Here is a 5,355-nt window from a genome sequence, read left to right on the forward strand (position 1 = left end):
TACAGTGCCACATCAGGATTCCTGGTAAAGCACAATAAAACTCCCTAAGTATAATCAAGAATGAAAATTTAACCTACAACCTGCAAATGAAAAGTTACTAAATGAAAGTTCATTCTTCCTATTATCTAAATGTTACCTCAGATAAACAGACACTTCTTGACAAATCTTTTAAAAGCACAATAATTATTTAAAACATAGCCAATATTTCTGTGAAAATCAAACTTAAACTTACATTTAAAATTTATGAAAAATATGTAAGGAAATCACCCCTTGTCTTGTGTTTTGCTGTGATGCTAGAAGCTATGCCACTGGTATTTTGAAGGCTAGCAGGTTCACCCATGGTGGACTGGTTTCTGTTGAGCTTCAGACTAAGATATACCTGGAAGAAGTTAGAAGGGTGGCTAGTTCCTAATGTTTAGCTACTGAAAACATTATGATTAGCAGTGAAACACTGTCAGATAGCACCAGAATATTGAATATTGAAACATGATGAAGAGCATCAAAATATTGTCAGGAATAGTGCTGAAAGATGAGTCCCCTAGGTTGGCAGCATAGGGATCAAACACAGCAGCCATTGTGAGACTGGCACAGGATTGGGTGGTGTTTCATTCTGTTTTGCATAGTGTCTCTATGGGTCAGAGCCAACTTGACAGCACCTAATAACAACAAAAACATGCAATGAAAAGCCATTATTGCTATTGTTTTCCTAAATATGCTAAACCAGATAGAAATCTTACAATATGACTTTTAAAGCAACCATTGATTTATGAACTGTATTTTGAAATTAACTTCCCTAAAGGATTTATGTGTTTTGCAAAAATTCTAGGCATGTTTTTCATTACAATCTTAATTTCAGTTTCTCTATTTCTTCATCTGCTGCAATTATAAATGTCATAAATACTTTAGTATCGAGGGGGCTTCAAAAAGTTTGTGAGGGAAATTCCATTATCTTTTAATTCCATTTCCATATATTTTCAAAGCCCCTATTGCTTCTGAGTAATTCTGCTTTTTCTAAGATTGCAATGCAAGGAGAGAGCATCGTCCAGAAGCATGCACTCTACAATCTTTCACTTCATATGTATGTCTTGCAAGATTCCTCTTGAACCCTCCATCTCAAGTATAATGCTAGTAAAGAATGCTAAAGAGAATATTCAATTGGCTCATTCTGTGGCCCAGAACAGTAGGCCATATTTATTAAGTGGAGGTAAATATTACAGGAAACCCACCTTAAGTTAAATAAATGACTGTGTTAATTAATGCTATGTGTCAACTTGACTAGCCCATGATTCTCAGTAAATTTTGTGGTTTGACATAAGGGGCAATCTTGGAGTGTGTGGTGTGCATCTAAAATATACGGATATCCTGAAAACTCTCTCTCTCTCTCTCCTGCATATAACTCATCATCATTTGACTTCCAGTTCTTGGAAAGTGAGCTTGCCAACTGATAGGCTTATTTTAGGTTCATCACTTCCTGCAATCACGTGAGTTAGGAGAAGCCTCCAGTCTGATGCCTGATCCATTAGTTGAAAACCTGCCAGTCTCCAAAACCTTGTGAGTCATTTCTTTGAAATAAAATTTGTGCATATATGCATTTATATGTATACAAGGATAAGTCAAAAAGCATTGGTGCAAAATAGAAAACTTTATTAAACAAAAATATGAAAAGTTAAGTGCTTGTTTCTTGACAAAGCCTGCATCTAGTCTTACATAGTTCTGAAGGCAGCATTTCCATCTGTAGTGGTTACGAATCGGGCTGCAAACTGCAAGGTCAGCAGTTCAAAACTACCAGCTGTTCTGTGGGATAAAGATGAGGCTTTTTGATGCCGTAAAGATTTACAGCCTTGGAAACCCAGTACAGGGTCGCTATGAGTTGGAACTGATTCCACGGCACATCACCACCAACCATTTTCTGGAATCCTGCTGTGGTGCTGTGGGTTAATGTGCTGGACTATAAAGTTGGTTTGATCTGCAAGGTCAATGGTTCAAGCTCACCAACTGCTTCTTGGAAACCCTATACAGGGTCACTATGGGTTGGAACTGACTCAATGGTACTAAACAGAAACCTTTTCCTGGTGTGTCAGTATGGGTTAATGTGCTGGACCACAAGGCCAGTGGATCAAATTCACCAGTCACTCCTCCCAAACCCTATACAAGGTCACTATAAGTTGGAACCAACTGAACGGTACATAACAAGAACTCTTTTCTGAAGAGTTCCATGATCTTGAATTTATGTCACATCACAATGGCAGTTTGGTCATCTTTGAGGGGCCCAATTGTTTTCTTTTAGTTGTTCTTTGAGTTTGGATTAAAAAAGGTCTCAGAAGGAAAACTCAGGGCTGTAGGAGAGATAAGGCAAGGTTTTCTCAATGAAATCCTTTAGGGCCACCCCTACTAGCCTCAAAGAATGAGCAGATATATAGTCCCGATGGGTAAAAACGTTCTTAGCACAACGCTCCTGGTATTTTTCTTACCAATATATTTTCAATTTACTTAAAACTTGTATGTAATGAACTCCCATGATTGTCCTGTGTGTTTCAAAAAAATCTATCAAAATTATCACTTGGGAATTAAAAAAAACACTTGCCATAACCTTCTGATCTTACTGCTCCATCTTGAATTTAATTGGCCCAGAGGATTCCCTTGTAAGCCACTGTTTTCATTGGAACTTTATATAAGTCACTTTGAAATGTTGTCCATAGCTTGTCATGATACACACTATTGAAAGCCTTTGTGTAGTCAATAAAGCACAAGAAAATATCTTTCTGGTATTCTATGCCTTCAGCCAAGATCCATCAGACATCAGCAATGATATCCCTTGTTCTACATCCTCTTCTGAATCCATCTTGAACCTCTGTAAGTTATCTGTCAATGTATGCTTGCAGCCATGTCTGTATTACCTTTAGTAAAACTTTACTTGCATGAGATATCAAAGATATTGTCCAATTATTTCAGCATTCCGTTGCATCACATCTCTTTGGAGTGGACACAAATACGGATCTCTTCCAATCAGTTGGCCAGATAGTTGTCTTCCAGATTTCTTGGTGGAGATGAGTAAGTGCCTTCTGTGCCGCCTCACTGTGTTGAAAGGTTTCAATTTGTATTCCATCAATTCCTGATACCTTGTTCTTTGCCAATTCCTTCAATGCATCTTGGGTTTCTTCCTTCAGTATCATTGGCTCTTGATCATATGAGGAGTTTTGATCATATGCTACCTCTTGAAACATCAACAATTTCCTTTTGGTATAGTGACTCTGCATATTTCTTCCATCTTCTTTTAATGCTTTCTGCATCATCCAATAATTTTCCCAGAGAATCCATCAATAACGAAAGTCAAAGCTTAAAGTTTTTCTTCAGTTCCCCAAGCTTGAGAAATGCTAAGTGTGTTTTTCCTTTTTACTTTTCTGACTCCAGATTTTGCACATTTGTGTTGTAATATTTGACTTTGTCTTCTTGACCTAACCTTTGAAATTTTCTGTTCAGCTATTGTTACCTCCTCATTTCTTCCATGTGCTTTAGCGTCTCTATGCTGGAGAGCAAGTTTCAGTGTCTCTTCTGGCATCCATTTTGAACTTTTAATTCTTTCTTGTCTTCTTAATGACTTTTTGCTTTCTTCCTCTATGATGTTCTTGATGTCATCCCACAACTCTTCTGGTCTTTGGTGTCTACTGTTTAATGTATCAAATCTTTTCCTCAGATGATCTCTAAATTCAGGTAGACTATATTCAAGGTCGTATTTTGGCTCTCGTGGACTTGTTTCATTTTTTTCAGTTTCTATTTTAATTTGCATATGAACAATTGATGGTCTGTTTCACAATCTGCCCCTGGCCTGGTTTTGACTGCTTTCCATCATCTCTGTCTGCAGATGTAGTCAATTTAATTTCTGTGTATTCCATCTGGTGAGGTCCATATGTATAATCATCTCTTATGCTGTCTAAAGAAGGTATTTTAAATGAACAAATCATTGGTTTTGCAGATTTCTATCATAAATTCTCCAGCATCATTTCTATCACCAAGTCCATATTTTTCAACTACTGATCCTTCTTCTTTTCTTCCAACCTTTGCATTCCAATCACCAGTAATGATCAATATATCTTGATTACATATTTGATCAATTTCAGATCGAAGAACTTGGTAGAATTCTTCTATTTCATCCTCACTGGGCATGGGCAACATTGCAAAATATGAGTATTTCTGACCACTTAATTGTGTTGATGAGAATCTATACATGGACCAGAACAGAACATGGGAACAATTAATGGTTTAAAAGTAAGAAATGTGTGCAACAGGGTTGTATTCTTTCACCATACTTGTTCAACCTGTATGCTGAGCAAATAATCTGAGAAGCTGGGTTATGGGAAGAAAAACATGGCGTCAGGATTGGAGGAAGACTTCTTAACAACCTGTAATATGTAGATGATACAACCTTGCTTGCTGAAAGTGAAGACAACTGCATCTCAATGTGAAGGAAACAAAAATCCTCACCACTGGACCAATAAACAACATTCTTATCAATGGACAAAATATTGAAGTCGTCATGGACTTCATTCTTCTGGATCAACTAGCAACACTCATGGAAGCAGCAGTCAAGAAACTAAATGACATATTGCTTTAGGTCAATCTGCTGCACAAGATCTTTTTAAAGTGTTGAAGAGCAAAGATATCAGCTTGAGGACTAAGGTGTGCCAGACCCATGCCATGGTATTTTCAATAACCTCAAATACATGCCAAAGCTGGACAGTGAACAAGGAAGACCATAAAGAATTGATGCTTTTGAGTTACGGTGTTGGAGGATAATATTGAAAGTGCCATGGGCTGCCAAAAGAACCAATAGATCCATTTTGGAAGAAGTACAGCCAGAGTGCTCCTTGGAGGCCAGGATGGACAAACTTTGTCTTTCATACTTCAGCCATATTGTTAGGAGGGACCAGTCACTAGAGAAGGCTATCATGTTTGATAAGGTGGAGTATCAAAGAAAAAGAGGAAGACCCCCAGAGATATGGATTGGCAAAGTAGCAGCATCAATGGGCTCAAACGTGGCAACAATAGTGAGGTTGGCCCAGGACTGGGCAGTGTTTTGTTCTGTTGTGCATAGGGTCATTATGAGTTAGTACTGACTCAATGGTACCTAACAACAACAACAACACCAATAATGAAACAAGGGGTACTAGCGTGGTGCTGTGGGTTAATGCATTGGACTGTAAAGTTAGTTAGAACTGCAAGGTCGGCAGATCAAGCTCACTAGCCACGCCTATACAGGGTTGCTATGGGTTGGAACCAACATGACGGCATTTAACAACAACAATATAATGAAACAGGAGTCCTGGTGTGGCATTGTGGGTTAATGCACTAGACTGT

Source organism: Chrysochloris asiatica, unplaced genomic scaffold (assembly GCF_000296735.1).
Source record: "Chrysochloris asiatica unplaced genomic scaffold, ChrAsi1.0 scaffold00012, whole genome shotgun sequence".
NCBI lineage: Eukaryota > Metazoa > Chordata > Mammalia > Afrosoricida > Chrysochloridae > Chrysochloris > Chrysochloris asiatica.